Source organism: Neoarius graeffei, chromosome 16, assembly GCF_027579695.1.
Source record: "Neoarius graeffei isolate fNeoGra1 chromosome 16, fNeoGra1.pri, whole genome shotgun sequence".
In the NCBI taxonomy this organism is placed as follows: domain Eukaryota; kingdom Metazoa; phylum Chordata; class Actinopteri; order Siluriformes; family Ariidae; genus Neoarius; species Neoarius graeffei.
In genome coordinates, this window is record NC_083584.1 from 8,243,571 (window position 1) to 8,263,269 (window position 19,699).

Sequence of the window (19,699 nt, forward strand, 5' to 3'; positions counted from 1 at the left end):
GTCAACTTGCTCTTGAGGTTCAGCGCACGCTGTAGCACTGAACTGCGGTTGTTCGGCATCTGGACGCACAACTTCTTTGTTGGCAGACTGATGCAGTAATGTCCATCCATAAGACGGGCAGAGCTGAACACAGACTCCATGAATTTGTGGTCCTCTAGAGACATTTCAGATCTTTCGTCACAGTGGCGTTCAGGAAAGTCGTGATTATACTGTTGTATAAGCAAATGCTCCACACTGTCGACGGCTATCCTGTTCACAGCAGCATGTGATTGTGCACGATCATCAGCTGCGGTGTCTATCTCTCTAAGTGGCCCGTTCAGGATCCATCCAAGTGCAGTTTTCACAGTATATGGTCCGTTATCCTTACTTGGGATTACTTTCCATGGCTCCAAGATGATGTATTCTTTGGTTCCAATTAGAAGTTCCACTCCAGCATTGATCTGAGGCAGTCTCACCTCACTGAGGTATGGCCACTTGTCAATCTCTCTCTGAAGCGGGATGTTCTCTCTAGACACAGGAATGCTCTTCTGTGTGTAGACCTTTGACAATGCGATGAAGTTATTGTCTTCAAGGCTGCTGACCTCCAAGTCTGTGAGAACGTAGCTTTCTACCTTGCCTTTGGAATTGATGGTGCTCAACATGAGCTCAGTGCGTCTGCCTTGCACATTCAGCTGCCTTGCCAGAGCTTCCGTACAAAATGACGCAGAGCTGCCGGGATCCATGAATGCATAGACCTCAACAGTCTTGTCACTCTTGCTGATTTTCACTCGCACAGGAACGATGGCAAGCACACAACTGTCTCCAGCCCCAGTACAGGCACTAGTCTCTTTCTCTTCTGACACCTCTGCTGGTTCACTGGCAGCACTGACTTTGTTGACCCCAGTTCCAACTGGCTTCTCCTTTACATCTTTCTCCTTAGAGAAATGCAGCAGACTTGGATGCTTCAGAGCGCAAACCTCGAATGTCATCATCTTCTTACATTCCTTACTTAGATGACCCTTCACTAGACAACTGAAGCAAAGTCCATTCTTCTTTAAGAAATCCACTCTGTCACTATGAGCCTTTTCTTTAATCTTACGACACTCTTGCAATGTGTGATTCTTTTCACAAAACAGGCAGGGCTTCGTAAAGGCACTGCTGAGTGACACATCTGACTTCGACTTTGTGTCACTTTCACTTCCTCCAACTTGGTCAACTTTAGTAGCAAAGCTACTTCCTTGCTTTCCTTCTTTCTTTGGTTTATTTCCTTGCTGTGGTTTCTTTGTGACCTTATCTGTGGCTGTGACGTCAATATCTCCGAAAAGTGGGTCGGACACAATCTTTGCCTGACGTTCCAAAGCTCACCAACTCTGTGAATCTTGCTCTTTTCTTGCGCTGCTCTTGGATGTCATATGCATGAACTCTCCATCTTTCACGTATCTTAAACGGCAACTTCGAAATGATGGCCCTCATAGTAGTGGGATTATCCATCTCTTCCATATAATCAAGATCTTCCATGGCATTACAACAGCTTACCAGGAACATGGAGAATGCACTCAATGCTTTCCCGTCCTCAGCCTTAATCTGAGGCCACTTGGTTACCTTCTCAATTAGCGCTGTAGCCACCTTCAGCTCATTTCCATATTTTTCTTGAAGCAGCTTCAAAGCCTTGGCGTAGCCGCGATGTTCAGGCATATGCTGACAGCTCCTCACTAGGTCGCGAGGTTCACCTCTAGTATACTGATCCAAGAAATACAGTTTGTCAGCATCGCTGTCTGCTCTGGAGTCAATAGCATGAAGGAAGGCTCTCATGAACGACCTGTACTCCAGCGGGTCTCCCTGGAACACTGGCACGTCTCTTTGAGGTAACCGGAACAGCTGTTGGTTCTTAGCAAGCATCTCTGCAATGTCTGTCTGTTTTTGCATCATACGATACATTTCACTGGTTGCAATGTCTTGGTGTGAAGTACCTCTGGATTGCATAGGCGGCTGCAACGTAGCTCTGGGCAGTTGCAGTGTAGCTCTAGGTAGCGGCTGTGGCGCTCTAGGTTGCTTCGGTGTGGCGCCAGCTGATGCTCCTAGGTACCCAGCAGACATCTGGTCTGTAGGTCTTTCAGTGAATGGCTTTACACTGTCAGTGAATGTTGATGTGACTGAAATATTTTGCATATCGCTATATCCATCTTCAGTATTGAAATCAATAAGCTGCGTTGGTACTGCTTTGGTCTCACTCACATGAGACAGTCGCCCTTCAGATTCTTCATATACTTTTACTTTGGCAGTAGATACTGCAAGAGCAGTTTCAATTTCCAATCTTTCTTTTGCAGCTTTAATTTCAGCTTCTTTCATCTCTAACATTTGTTTTTCTTTTAAAGCAGCTGCTTGTGCCATGAGAGCTGCTCTGTTGGCTTCTTCTTTAACTCATGCAGAAGATGTAGTTGACACTCTTGATTTTCTTGAAACATGAGAAACACTGTCCATTGGTGTTATTTCTTGGTCAGCTTCTTGTGCTTCAATCCAATTCTTTATTTTAGTCATAAACTGTAAGCACTGTTCTGACTTTGGCTGAAACCAGAGCTGTTGATCAGCCTCCCTTTCCTCTTCATTAATAAGATACAACAACACTGCCTGATTGCATTCAATAAACTCTTCATACAGCCTGTTGTAAACTTTCAGTTCTTTTTTAACATCTTTCAGAGCTGGAACGTTTTCACCTTGCAAGAGCTTCTTTATTTCGTTTGATTTTGCTGTCATTTGTCCTACTTTACCTCTTCTGGCTGTTATCAAACGGTGTAACCTTTCCTCCAGTCCTTTAGCTGTCAACGCCCTCTGTCGGTCGTCACGACGCACATCTCTCGGAACGTCTTGGTTTTCATCCGCCATTATCCACACGGGTTCACTCAGCTAATCCACTACACGGCCTTGTTTCAGTTGAGCCCAACTGTCTTCAGTTTTGGTATAGCACAAAAGACTGCAATCTTATTCAAAATGAACTTCACATTCAGAACGAGTAGTAAGCACCTTCATTTAGCATTCCACAGCTAGCAAACGTAGCATCCAATTAGCTTAATTAGCTTAGCTCAGTACATTGCAAGTCACTTAGCTTCTTTGTTAGCTCCAATTCGGCTTAGTCATCCAAGCTAGCTTCGTTAAACTTCACTTTGCAAACGCTCCCGTAGTGAGAAATCTTCTTACTTCCACAGCAAGCTTAGACAGTTTTTTGACTTAATGTAGTGGCAAAATTTCAGTAATGGTGTTCATTAATTCAACCACTTCTTCGTGTGGGCAGCCTAAGGTTTCTGACTCATATCCATATCCAATGCATTTTCATTACCCATGTTACTTCAGTGTACTCACGGACCAGTTGAGTTTCTTTTTGTTTTCTTTAATTCTTGAACGTCTTGGTAACACAAAAGTATCTTCTTAGTACAAACACAAAAGGGTAAAAATAAAAACAGTCATATCACTATAGTCAAATATTCATCTTCGCATAAGGCACGGGACGGACACGGTCAAAAAACTATGTGCCTTCATTACTGCGCGCACGTCTACTGAACGGCACGCCTCTTATTCTAAATCACATGTATCCCATAGAATCCTATTAACCAATCAAAATTCAGCATTAATAATACGGTTCTAAATCTCCACATTTAAATTATATCTGGTCTAGACATTACTAAATATTATTCTGACTTATTTAAATTCAAAATTATTCATCAAAATTACTTTCTATAATTTGGCTCTAACACTCACATTTACTGAGACGCTTGTGATCCAAGTTCACGTATCTGCCAGAGTAGCTACAGACATCCGTCATCTCCAGTTATTGGGTCTGAAGCAACATTACCCCAGGGTCAGTTTTTGCTCACTCCTGCCACATTTAGCTGTTAATTACACTTTTTAGATTAGATTAGATTAGATTAGATTAGATTAGATTAGATTAGATTAGATTAACTTTATTCATCCCACATCGGGGAAATTCACGTGTTACAGTAGCAAGAAAATGTCAAAGAGATAACAAATAAAACTGAAATAAAAATTAGACAAACGAAGGATTAAATACAGAGGGCTATTTGCATTATCTACCGTGAAAAAGTATAGAAAAATTGCCGTATTGAGAGGCTCGGAAAAACTGCACATTACAGGTAGACTCTGTATATATACACACATATATACATAAATTATATATATATATATATATATATATATATATATATATATATATATATATATATATATATATATATATATAAAAGTATGCATAAAAATAGTTTAGGGCCTATATTATTGCACATAATAATTGCATCGATGAGAGATGGCAGAGGTAGTAGTGGTGAAGTAGTGCAAATTAAATGACAAACAGGTTATTGGTGCTGCGTTACAAGTTGTGGGTGTTATACAGTCTGACAGCAGCAGGTATGAATGACCTGCGGTATCTCTACTTCTTACACTGTGGGTGTAGCAGTCTACTACTAAAAGAGCTGCTTAAAGCCCCCACAGCCTCATGTAGGGGGTGAGAGGGGTTATCCATGATTGAGGTCAGCTTGGCTAACATCCTCCTCTCACCCACCACCTCAATGGAGTCCAGAGGACAGTCCAAGACTGACTTTTAGGTTCTTTTTAAGTCCTTATTTGATAAGACACATTAAAATCTTCATCACGTTATGTTCAGAAAACGTCTTTGTGTGAACTGAGAGCGCTGCGCTCACGCTTCACTCAACTACGCTCTACGTTTTCATCATCAGCGTCAAAACAGCTCAATTTAAACCAGCTATATGCATTCAGCTGAATTTTTTTGGGAAGATTGGTATTTATCAGGGCACGCAAACACACACACACACACACACACACAAGTATGAAGTGTAATTTTTATAAATCTGGTTGGAATCTGTTCACTTTGGCCTCCAAAAAGATCTACTGAAATATGTTCTCCTCTGGACGTTAGCTGTTAGGACTCAAGGGAGAAATCTGATGTGTCTCAGTATCACACTCTCTGGAAATCAGTTCATGATCCATCCAGCAAACCAGATCATCAGATAATAAGATAATCAGACAGTCAGGTAGTCAAATAATCAAACAGTCAGATAATCAGACAGTCAGACAATCAGATAGTCAGATCATCAGATAATTAGATAATCAGTCACAGATAATCAGAGAGTCAGATAGGCAGATAATAAGATAATTAGACAGTGAGATAATCAGACAGTCAGATAATCAGACAGTCAGATAATCAGATTGTCAGATAGTCAGATAATCAGATAATTAGATAATCAGACAGTCAGATAATCAGATAGCCAGCTAATTAGATAATCAGACAGTTGGATAATCAGATTGTCAGATAATCAGACAGTCAGATAATCAGATAATTAGATAATCAGACAGTCAGATTGTCAGATAATTAGATAACCATACAGTCAGATTGTCAGATAATCAGATAATTAGATAATCAGACAGTCAGATTGTCAGATAATCAGATAATTAGATAATCAGACAATCAGATAAGTAGATAATCAGACAGTCAGATAATCAGATTGTCAGATAATCAGATAATTAGATAATCAGACAATCAGATAAGTAGATAATCAGACAGTCAGATAATCAGATTGTCAGATAATCAGATAATTAGATAATCAGACAATCAGATAATTAGATAATCAGACAGTCAGATAATCAGATAGCCAGCTAACTAGATAATCAGACAGTTGGATAATCAGATTGTCAGATAATCAGATAATTAGATAATCAGATTGTCAGATAATTAGATAATCAGACAGTCAGATTGTCAGATAATTAGATAACCAGACAGTCAGATAATCAGATAGCCAGCTAACGAGATAATCAGATGGTCAGATAATCAGACAGTCAGAGAGTAAGATAATCAGAAAATCAGACAGTCAGATAATCAGATATCCAGCTAACTAGATAATCAGTCGGATAATTAGATTGTCAGATAATCAGATATTTAGATAATCAGACAGTAGATAATCAGATAATCAGACAGTCAAATAATCAGATAATTAGATAATCAGACAGTCAGATAATTAGACTGTCAGATAATTAGATAATTAGATGATCAGACAGTCAGATAGTTAGATAATTAGATAATCAGACAGTCAGATAATCAGACAGTCAGATAGCCAGATAATCAGATAATTAGATAACCAGACAGTCAGATAGTCAGATAATTAGATAACCAGATAGTCAGATAATTAGATAATCAGACAGTCAGATAATCAGACAGTCAGATAGCCAGATAATCAGATAATTAGATAACCAGGCAGTCAGATAATCAGATAGTCTCCAGTCCCCACTTTCATCCTGACCCACATTCCCACCATGATGGTGATGAACTTGTTCAAATCCTTCTGCCAAAAGAACAGCTACAACTCAGCACTGATAAACCCCCCAATCTCGCACCCGATACCGAGCAGAACCACTTCCACTCTGACGTTAGACATGCTCGGGTGCGTTTCAGACACACTTGGTCCAGATTGGTGTGTGGATTTGGTGCACATATGAGGCACTGCTGGCGTTACCTCAAAGCAACCTGAAATGAAGCACGGCCTTCACCTCGCTGCCACAGGGCTCCGAGTGTTTCACTCATTTCTTTCCTCTCAGATTAAATTATTCCTCTTCTACAGACAGAAAAACTCAAAGCGTGCAAAGAAATTGTATTAAAACGACCCACCACACCACGTAGTTCTACTGGATATCTCCTCCAGTCCAGCTCACTCCAAATCACGAAATCTGCTCAAATGAAACTGTGTACTGTATCGACGTGTTGTTATCTGTGAGAGACAGAGTTTAGTCCCGTTAGCTCATTTACACCAGAACGCTTCTGTAATCTCATCGTGACATTCTCAATAGAAACTTAATCAAATCAAGTTCCTCGAGACTCGCAGCCTCGTGGCTTGTGAAGATAAGTCTGAGGACACGCCCGTCCTGTAACCGATAGTGTGATTGATCCTTTATTGATCCACTTTACTGCCCTGAGACATTACTGTATTCAGTCAGGGTAACAAATTAAACTTGTGGGCACTCGGGGATTCACCATGTTTGCTGCTTGTCTCACGTCTGGTTGTATCGATCCCTTTCCCACACACACACACACACACACACACACACACACACACACACACACACACACACACACAGAAAAAAATCAGTCATGAAGAAAGTAGGGATGCGAATCCTAAAGCGTTTCATCCCACAGTATTTTTCCAATGATTCATTTTTGAACTTCAAAAATGAAAAATTAATTTTTTATCCATTTACAGTTACTTTTAATATAATCGTGAAACAACTTACTTACGTTATCGCAGCTAAAAACAGCCGTTTCCTCACAAACGTGTTTTATCACCAGCAAAAAATAAGATACAGTTGTGTTCAAAATTATTCAACCCCCAATGCTGTAAAGGGTTTTAGGGAATTCAGTGTCCATTTGTAATTGTGTTCATAATGACATCTTACAAGGACTTGTTAAAGAACCAAATGCAACTAAAATGACATCAATTGCTTTTGTAATAAAGTATTAAATGGCCTTTTTGTGATTTCTTCATTGACACAATTATTCAACCCCTTTAAGACTACCACTCTTAAGAACAGAGGTTCATTCAAGTGTTTTCAATCAGGTATTGAAAACACCTGTGGATGTCAACGAGCATCAATCAAGCATAATAAGCACCAATTAGGCAGATTTAAAAGGACTGTGATACTCAGCTCCTTCTAGACCATTCATTCATTCATTCATTATCTCTAGCCGCTTTATCCTTCTACAGGGTCGCAGGCGAGCTGGAGCCTATCCCAGCTGACTACGGGCGAAAGGCGGGGTACACCCTGGACAAGTCGCCAGGTCATCACAGGGCTGACACATAGACACAGACAACCATTCACACTCACATTCACACCTACGCTCAATTTAGAGTCACCAGTTAACCTAACCTGCATGTCTTTGGACTGTGGGGGAAACCGGAGCACCCGGAGGAAACCCACGCGGACACGGGGAGAACATGCAAACTCCGCACAGAAAGGCCCTCGCCGGCCCCGGGGCTCGAACCCAGGACCTTCTTGCTGTGAGGCGACAGCGCTAACCACTACACCACCGTGCCGCCCCCCTTCTAGACCAGTGATTCTCAAACTGTGGTACGCGGGCTCCATTCTAGTGGTACGCCAAAGAATCACTTAATTAAATATAAATAAAATTAAAAATTAAATAAAATAAAACATGAAATACTATCCATAATATCCGAATGGATGAAAATATCTTATCAACCGATGACAAGAAAATGAAAGGAGATACAAATTAAGTTGATAATTTTAAAAAGTTTGCAAGTGCTTCTGGGCAGCCATACGTAGCGTACGTACGCATTCCCGCCGGTTCCGCTGACAGACGGTTATCCGCCATTGGTAGACTAGGCTGTGATGGGAAAAGGTGGAGGTGGCTTTGCTAATTATGATGAGTACGACAAAATTACTGTCGTGGCTTAAATCCGCGAATGCGAGCGTGGATCAGGAGAGAGGGAGAACTGAAGAGGACGTGTGTGAGCCGAGCGCAGATGCTAATGACAGTGGCAAAACCAGCCCCAGAACCGCTAGCACAAGGCAGAAACCAGTGAGGAGGAAGTCTGACGAAAAATACATAAAACTGGGATTGATTTGGAGCGGGACGGAGGAGCTGCCCAGGCCGCAGTGTGTTGTATGCGGGGACGTTCTGAGCAATGAGTCCATGAGACCATCGCATTTCAAACGGCATCTTACAACCAAACACACAGCACTAAAGGACAAACCAATGGACTTTTTTTTTTATGAAAACGTGATGAACTGAAGCAGTCCAAGTCCACCATTCTGTCCTATGGTACACCCGTAGCCAAAGCACAGGAAGCTTCATATCGTGCCAGCCTCCTGATCGCCAGAGCCGGTAAGCCGCACACAATCGGGGAACTGCTGTGTTTACCATTAGCCAAAGAGATGACGCGTATCATGTGTGGAGAGAAAGCTGCCAGAGAGTTAAACTTGGTGCCGCTTTCAAATGACACCGTGTCAAGGAGAATAAACGACATGGCTGACGATGTTAAAAAGACACTGATTGAGCGCATTAAGAACAGTAGATATTTTACCATACAGCTTGATGAGAATACAGATGTTGCAGATTTGGCCAATTTATTTGATTCATTGTTTAAGTACAGTGTTTTATTTTCCTATATTTAAACACAGTGTTACTGTTCAAAGTACTGTGTGTAATGTTACAGTGGCCAACAATATTAAATATACTTGTTAAATAAAACCTCCGCCTTGTTTTTAATGAATACTTAGACCTACTACGCTACTGTATTTTAATGTTGGTCATTATGGTGGTACTTGGAGAGCCAAGTATTTTCTGAGGTGGTACTTGGTGAAAAAAGTTTGAGAACCACTGTTCTAGACATTTACTGGTGTGTTGACAAACATGGTGAAGGCAAGAGAACGGTCCCAGAAGACAAGAGAAGAGGTTATTTCTCTTCACAAGAATGGCAATGGGGCGGCACGGTGGTGTAGTGGTTAGCGCTGTCGCCTCACAGCAAGAAGGTCCTGGGTTCGAGCCCCGGGGCCGGCGAGGGCCTTTCTGTGCGGAGTTTGCATGTTCTCCCCGTGTCCGCGTGGGTTTCCTCCGGGTGCTCCGGTTTCCCCCACAGTCCAAAGACATGCAGGTTAGGTTAACTGGTGACTCTAAATTGAGCGTAGGTGTGAATGTGAGTGTGAATGGTTGTCTGTGTCTATGTGTCAGCCCTGTGATGACCTGGCGACTTGTCCAGGGTGTACCCCGCCTTTCGCCCGTAGTCAGCTGGGATAGGCTCCAGCTTGCCTGCGACCCTGTAGAAGGATAAAGCGGCTAGAGATAATGAGATGAGATGAAGAATGGCAATGGATATAAGAAGATTTCCAAAATGTTAAACATTCCAAGAGATACTATCGGAAGCATCATCTGTAAATTCAAGGCAAAGGGCACAGTGGAAACGCTACCTGGTCGTGGCAGAAAGAAGATCCTGACGGCGACTGCTGTGCGCTACCTGAAGCGCCAGGTGGATAAAAATCCCCGTGTGACTGGTGAGGAACTGAAAAAAGATCTGTCAGATGTGGGCATTGAGGTTTCAGCACAGACAATAAGGCGCACACTGCGTAATGATGGCCTCTATGCCAGAACTCCCAGGCGCACCCCCTCGCTGACTCCAAAGAATAAGAAAAGTCGACTGCAGTATGCCAAAAGTCATGTGGACAAGCCACGAAAGTTTTGGGAAAGTGTTCTGTGGACTCATCTCATCTCATTATCTCTAGCCGCTTTATCCTTCTACAGGGTTGCAGGCGAGCTGGAGCCTATCCCAGCTGACTACGGGCGAAAGGCGGGGTACACCCTGGACAAGTCGCCAGGTCATCACAGGGCTGACACATAGACACAGACAACCATTCACACTCACATTCACACCTACGGTCAATTTAGAGTCACCAGTTAACCTAACCTGCATGTCTTTGGACTGTGGGGGAAACCGGAGCACCCGGAGGAAACCCACACGGACAGAACATGCAAACTCCACACAGAAAGGCCCTCGCCGGCCCCGGGGCTCGAACCCAGGACCTTCTTGCTGTGAGGCGACAGCGCTAACCACTACACCACCGTGCCGCCCCGTTCTGTGGACTGATGAAACTAAATTAGAACTGTTTGGGCCCATGGACCAGCGCTATGTTTGGAGGAGTAAGAACCAGGCCTATGAAGAAAAGAACACCTTGCCTACTGTGAAACATGGCGAGGGGTCAATTATGCTTTGGGGCTGTTTTGCTTCTAATGGTACTGGGAAGCTTCATCGTGTGCAGGGTACCATGAATTCTCTTCAGTACCAGGAAATCTTGGAAGAAAATGTGATGGAGTCTGTCACAAACCTGCGGCTTGGGAGACGTTGGACCTTTCAACAGGACAATGATCCTAAGCACACATCCAAGTCCACTAGAGCATGGTTGAAGATGAAGGGCTGGAACATTCTGGAGTGGCCATCGCAGTCACCAGACTTAAATCTGATTGAGAACCTCTGGTGGGACCTAAAGAAGGCAGTTGCAGCACGCAAGCCTAAGAATGTGACTGAACTGGAGGCTTTTGCCCATGAAGAATGGGCTAAGATACCCGTTGGTCGCTGCAAGACACTTGTGTCAAGCTATGCTTCACGCTTGAAAGATGTTATAACTGGAAAAGGATGTTGTACTAAGTACTAAGAATGAATGTCACTTGGGGGTTGAATAAAACTGATAATGATGTGAGCACAGAAAAGACATTTGTGGTCATTTTATTATAAATGTTATGTTATATTTGTCTAATTTACAAGTGCCTCTTTGATTTAATTGTAAATAAGATGACTGAAATGATCAAAATCAATGTCAAACTGGCCAAAACACTTCATTTCAGTGGGGGTTGAATAATTGTGAACACAACTGTATTTATAATCATGAGCAAATTTATTGAATAATTCTTCTTATTATACCCATATTCACTGGATATGAGCAATCGCATGCTCTGATTGGCTACTCTACTATTAGGATATCAGCTTATATACCGTGAAATAAAACTTCAACTGGTTTACCCGTGGTGTTTAAAGATTTATAAAGTAGATAAATCTGTTTTTTTTTAGCTTTTATTTGTTTGTTTGTTTGTTTGACATCCAGTCAGCTCTGTTTCTTTTGGGCTTTCTGTAAAGTTTATAAATTAAGTGTGCTCTCTGTAAAAGTTTCTGTCCTATTCTTACTGTGACAATGAAGCTCAATAAATGCAGACATTTTTAAATAACTATTTATTTTTACCCATCAGTACCAAGGGTGCCAATAATTCTGGAGCAGACTGTATACAGTATAACTGTTATTATTCTATCCACATTCACTGGATATGAGCAATCACGCGCTCTGATTGGCTACTCTACGACTAGGATATCAGCTCATATACCGTGAGTAGAGAAAAACAAAATGGCGGCGCGTGTTGCTGAACCAACCGAGGACGAAATAAAAACTTTACTTGAAAACAAAACCCCAGAAAATACAAAAAAAGCAAAAAAATATGGAATGAAAGTATTTGATGGTAAGAACATATCTTTTTCATTTTTCAAGAATTATCGCATTTTTCACAAATTGCTCCAGTCATTTCGCCGGTTTGTTTACATTCTAAGCGGAAATTATTTTGTCAGACGTTTTGTATAAAGTTTTCATTTGCAAAAAATAAAGATAAAAATGTTCTTTTTCTCAAAATCCAGTGACTGTGGATCGAATAAAACAGTTATTCCACTCAATCTCGTCGTAAATGAGGTGATAGCCGACGAGGCGCGATTTTGTGGAATAATTGTTAATTGTACAATGAGCAATGTTGTATTTTTTTGCATTAGAACAAGACTATTTCAAGCTCATTTAAAAGGTTCAACGATCTTATATTTGGTTTACAGTAATGAAAGTTGATACCACATCAATTCGATGATATTTAAGACATTTCCGCTTGCTAAGACGTCATTTTTAAGAGCTTCTTCTTCATGTTTTTGCCCAGATTTCTTTGCAGAACCTCTGAGTAGAACGTACAGTTTCTGAACTTGTCACGTGACTTTAACGTGCTCTCGAAAGACTTCTTTGTTTCGTTAAAATCGCTCAGCTGGACGAATCCTTCATCATTCCAGACTTATTTTTCCACAACTCTAAGGCCCGTTTACATGAGGACGCTGTCGGGTAAAAACGACTAAATATTTTATCAGAAGTGCCTTTCGTCTACACGGGGACGGCGTTTCCGAGGCTGAAAAACGGAAAAAATTGAAAACGCCTTCCAGAGTGGATAAGTTAAAAACGGCCCCCGTTGCATATCCATCTAAACTACCCAATACGCCAAACTCTGCTCGGATCTGCTCACGTCGGGTACGCGTTTACGTCATACATATGTCATATACTGTACATGCCAGCCTGGGAAGTAAGAAAGTAAGTAAAAAAGTAAGAGCATGTCTGATTACATCGATCCAACGGACCTTCAAGCTGCTCTGGCAGCTTTAATAAACGTCCAGGAGTCCTTCGAACATCTATACCGAATCTGCACATATACCGTTAATGAACAGAGGTGGGTATAGCATGCTCTTACTTTTTTACTTGCTTTCTTACTTACCATAGCCAGAGTAGTCAAAGTTTTCGCGGCGCAGATGTGCAGATCAGACAAGACGGAAGACGTTGCGCATGCGTGCAGACATAGCGGAGGTCTTTCACAGCACCACCTAGCCGCCTGGCATGCACATCCAATTGAATTCCACACATTTATGCGTCACCGTATAGACGCAGATTTCCTCCTTGAAAACGGTCGTGTAGACGCGGAAAAAAGTGAGAACGAAAACGGACTTTTGCGTTTTTGTTTCAGACCGTCCCCGTGTAAAGTGGGCCTAAATGGAAATCTCACTCCGATGTCCCCCACACTGTGATATTTACTTACCCTGACTTCCTGTGCGCTTTCCTTAAAGAAACCCTGCCAACAGGCTAATTAGAGTCGCTAGCACTACAAGACCTTTGTCTTTCTCATCTCTAAATCAAGGCGGTCCCGTCTTTCTCAGCGTCCTCTTACTGTGGAGCAGATGAACAGATAGACCTGGGTAAGGGTGGAGGAGTCAGACATGCAGCCATGTGAAAAGAAATCCAATTTCGATTATTGCGCTGGTGCATTTTTGGGGCTCATGGGACTAAAAATCAACCCGGTTAAAATCGTAGACGTGGCGAGGTTAATAGTGTGTGCGTAATGGCTCTCGCAGTCGACTGAAACCTAAAATCTGTCTATTTTCCGGTGTGTAGACATCAGACAGTGAGCAGCATGCAGCCGATACGTGGAGCATGAGTTGGAGCGTGAGAGAGATCGTATTCCAATGTATTCAGCCCCAGCTTTTATTGACAGCTGAAGATGTTCCGAAGAGACAGACTCATCCATCACGTCTCACCTCGCATCTCAAACAGGAGTCTCAAACAGCGTCGTAGTAGAAATAAAATCGAGCGAGAGAACTGGTTCCTCCTCTTCACTGATGGTGATGGAGTGTCTGTCTCTTGGTGTTTATTTTAGATGAGTCGCAATAAATAACGATTGAGGTGTAGGACAAAGGGGTGGAGCTTTCTTAGTGGACTTAACACAATTATTCTCCGCGTCTTAGCCCTCAGACTGTATTTCCGCCCTCAGAAATGTGTTAATTATCAATCCCGGCTTTAGTATCAGTGTTTATTCATTCAACACTCACAACTACAGTTCCTACCATCAATTAGTTCCCGTTTACTGTTTGGAAGAAAAACATATAATTGTGGTTTCATCTTGTCCTGTTATATACGAACTGTCTATAAATGTGTATGGAGCAGGGCGGGGCCAAACCTTCAGCAGAATATGATTAAGGGGCCGTCCTTCACCCCACCACCTCAGCAGCAACAAATTATTTTTAACTAGCTAAGTAAAGACATTTCAACTTTGACAAATGGACTCTAGCTACCGGTATATTTTGTTAGCTAATGTTAAATTAAAACAATAGCTAACATTCACTGAACATACCTTGACTGAACTGAAGGCTAGTTTGACGCATCAACAGCCCTTTATCTTGCTGTTTTTTCTCATCGTCTGTCTTCTGTCCCAGAAGGATATGACCTCTTTTGCAACATTAATTTTTCGCTACTTTATCCTTCGACGTACAGGAGAGAACAGTGCATCGAAGGTGAGCATATGTAGCTAGTATAATTAGCTCGCTTTGCTAATCTAATCTGATAACGAAGCTAGCACGAAGCCTATGACCTAAATGTAAATTATATAACAGTTATTTCATTTATGCTTAACTAGTTAGCCTTAATAATTAGCTCCTATTGTTTCTCATTGGATAGGCCACGCCCACGCCCACACAAGACACAAGAGCCTCGTCTCTTACTAGTGTGAATGTAGAGTTCAACTTTAGATCAGAATATCAGTCTTGATATTGACACTGGTAATTAACATCATAAACTGAAATAATTTTGAAACTATTTGGTAAACTAAAATAATCCAAGCCTATACAATGAAAATAAAACCACAAGAAACATCGGTTTAATCAGAAATTGTAAAAATGGTGCACTGTGTATTGTGTGTACTGTGTGTAAAATTGTTTTGATTGCACTTTTTTAATCCATGTGGAACCACAGAACCTATTGTTTACACACTTTCAGTAAAATCCGAGAAACTACGGATATGAGGAACATCTCAGGAATGTGAGGGTCGACTCATACACCTCTGGACAGCATTTGAGGCTCTCACAGGCCTATTTTTAGAATTTTCCAGTGATTGTCCATAGAGATGCCATCTGGATCAGCCGTGGATCCTTTGACCCTTTACTCAGAGGTTTGTATCTCTGCAAAAGTGGAATTCCTGGCATCCACTATCTTTAATTACTGCATAGAAGATACAAGGCTCTGTGATAAAGCCCTGCTTGCTTGCTTATCAATTTGGAGATCCTTATCACAGCCTCGACAAACCGAGATAACTTTCTGTTCTGTGTGCCCGAGTGTAGGCAACACCAAACCAAAACAACCTTCAGTGAAACACTGCTGCAGACATTTACATTTTTTGTCTGTTGAGAATGAGGAACTTTTCATTCTCTTATGTTGTCATGTAACAAGCTCTTGTCCTATAATAATAATAATAATAATAATAATAATAATAATAATAATAATAATAAGTTCAATTTATATAGCGCCTTTCACAAACCCAAGGACACTTTACAAGAGTTACCACCAAACAAAAACCTTACCCCCAAAACCTCCTGTCTTTAAACCTTACTCCCAAAACCTACACCAACACCTACACCAGCACCAGCACCAATACTGACACCTACACCGATACCTACACCAACACTAACACCTACACCAATACCTACTCCAACATCTACACCCATACCTATACCGACACCCACACCAACATCAACGCCAACACCTACACCAACACTAACACCTACACCAACACCTACACCAATACCTACACCAACACCTACACCAATACCTACACCCGCACCTATACAATAGCTACACCAATGCCAACACCTACACCAACGCCAACATCAACACCTACACCTATGCCAACACTGACACCAACACCTACACCAACACCTACACCAACAGTGACACTGACACCAACACCAATGCCAACACCAATACCTACACCAAGACCTATACCAATGCCAACACCTACACCAATACCTACTCCTACACCGACACTGACACCTACACCAACATCAATACTAACAGTGACACCGACACCTACACCAACAGTGACACCGACACCAATGCCAACACCAATACCTATACCAATACCTACACCAATGCCAACACCTACACCAGTACCTACCCCTACACTGACACCTACACCAATACCTACACCAACACTTACACCTACACCAATACCTACTCCTACACTGACACTGACACCTACACCAATACCTACACCAACACTTACACCAACACCTACAGTACACTAATGCCAACACCTACACCTACATCAAAACCTACACCAACACTGACACCATTAACACCTACACCAAAACCATCACCAACACCTACACCATCACCTACACCAACACCAACCATCACAACTTACTGACGAAGCCACTGTTGCAGATTTTCAAAGCTGTATTTTATTTCAGTCATTTCTGTAAAAGACATGCTGTAAGTCATGTTTGTAATATTCCACGTAAAGCCTGAGGCGAGCGCTGACCAAGCTGGAAAAATATGAGTAAGACATACCGGTAGGTCATGGGGTTTCCGAGGAATTCATGTGTAAGACACTTACGTATAAATACAAATAATACAAGAGCTGAAATATAACTGAGATGTATGCAAGCAACCATAACAAAGATTTAAAACACACACACACACACACACACACATTACCTTCATGTAAGTGCACACTAATGATTATTTGTGATTTAGCAGATAACGAGATCTTACAAAGTCATTAGCTGTCATTAAATGTAACAATAAACTATTACTGTGATGTGACATTTTTGATGGACTGTATGAGGAAATCTGATGTTCAAACACTGTTACATTCCTAATGCAGTTCATTATAACAACGTACTGATAAATAGAAAAACTATTAATATTTATATAAGCCCTGCCTACTCATTTGCCTTTGAAATGTTTAATATAGTAATATTCCTGAAGAATATTCATTCATAAAATTATTTTAAAATAATAACAGAGCTTTCATTAATTACATTTAATATAACAACCCTGTGAATTATAAAATTGTATAAAATTACTCATGAATGTATAATCAGCTCATTAAAATTTGAGGTAAGCCACACCCACTAAATATATAGTACTATATCATTATATGATGCTAATGAACAGCTTTAAACTCCCTACTTCACAGCATTCATCATTTTAATTTATTATAACATCTCAGTGTATAGAAGTACTCATAAATGTATAATCAACTCATTAATATTTTAGCAAGCCCCACCCACTACACAATATGTACCCAATATTTCATGTAAAATCAAGTCAATTTATTGTCAATTCTGCCATATGTACAGGACATAAACAGGATTGAAATATCATTTCTCACAGACCCTTGGTGTAAACATAAACACACAAACAAAGACAAGTATTAATTTAAAAAAGAACACTCATACAAAAACACAAGCAGAAATAGAATATAATAGGATATAGAAATATAGAATAGAATCATGATATAATATTAATGAAGAGCTCTGAACTTCTTGATCAGCTTTCATGAATTCAAGTTGATCATTTAATCATAAGAGCTCAGGGTGAATAAACTGATTCATAAATATATATAATCAGCTAATTAGTATTTGACATAGGCCAGACCCACTAAACAATATACAGTATATCATTATATAATGCTAATGAACAGCTTTAAACTTCTTACTTAACAGCATAACTACTCAGTGTATAATAATAATCAGAAATTTATAATCAGCTCATTAATATTAGTAAGGCCACTCAACAATATACAGGATAATATCATCATATGGTTTTAATGAACACCTTTAAACTTCCTACTTAACAGCACTCATCAATTTAATTTATTATAAGAAATCAAAGTGTATAAAATTACTCATAAATATACAATCACCTCATTAATATTCTAACAAGCCCCGCCCAATATACAATATATACTATGAATATTAATCATTATATAATATTAATGAAGAGTTCTAAACTTCTCAACTAGTTTTTATAAATTCAATTTTATCATTTAATCACGAGAACTCAAGCTGAATAAACTTTCTCACAAATTAATATTCAGCTAATTAATATTTGAAGTCAGCCCCACCCACTAAACAATAGACACTATAATATCATTATATGATGATAAGGAACACCTTTAAACTTCCTACTTAACAACATTCTTAAATGTAATTTATTATAACAACTCAGGGTATAAAACTACTCATAATTGTATAACCAGCTCATTAATATTAGCAAGCCCCGCCTACTAAACAATATCCAGAATAATATCATTATGAACAGCTTTAAACTTCCTACTTAACAGCACTCATCAATTTAATTTATTGTAGCATCATAAAGTGCATAAAAGTACTCATAAATGTATAATTGACATCATTAACATTTTAGCAAGCCCGGCCCAATATACAGTATGTACTGTTTATTACTCATTATATAATATTAATGAAGAGCTCTAAACTTCTCTAACAGCTTTACATGAATTCACTACAATTAGATACAATAGACTTTACACACCTATTATTATTATTATTATTATTATTATTATTATTATTAATAACAGCATTCAGCTTGGTGTACACTACCGTTCAAAAGTTTGGGGTCACTTTGAAATGTCCTTATTTTTGAAAGAAAAGCACTGTTCTTTTCAATGAAGATGACTTTAAACTAATCAGAAATCCACTCTATACATTGCTAATGTGGTAAATGACTATTCTAGCTGCAAATGTCTGGTTTTTGGTGCAATATCTCCATAGGTGTATAGAGGCCCATTTCCAGCAACTCTCACTCCAGTGTTCTAATGGTACAATGTGTTTGCTCATTGCCTCAGAAGGCTAATGGATGATTAGAAAACCCTTGTACAATCATGTTAGCACAGCTGAAAACAGTTGAGCTCTTTAGAGAAGCTATAAAACTGACCTTCCTTTGAGCAGATTGAGTTTCTGGAGCATCACATTTGTGGGGTCGATTAAATGCTCAAAATGGCCAGAAAAATGTCTCGACTATATTTTCTATTCATTTTACAACTTATGGTAGGAAATAAAAGTGTGACTTTTCATGGAAAACACAAAATTGTCTGGGTGACCCCAAACTTTTGAACGGTAGTGTATATAATATACAACTGCATTAAAAAAAAACCCAGGCGCATTGAGGAGATTTCAGTAAGCCCCGCCCACTAAACAATCCAGAATAATATCATCATGAACAGCTTTAAACTTCCTACTTAACAGCACTCATCAATTTAATTTAAGTACTCATAAATGCATAATTAACATCACTAACATTTTAGCAAGCCCTGCCCAATATACAGTATGTACTGATTATTACTCATTATATAATATTAATGAAAGCTCTAAACTTCTCTAACAGCTTTACATGAATTCACTACAATTCGATAGAGTAGAGTGGGGTAATACGCCCCCGTGGGGTAATACGCCCCCGGCCTGTTTTACCCAAAATAACCACCAGATGGCGCAAAGTTACA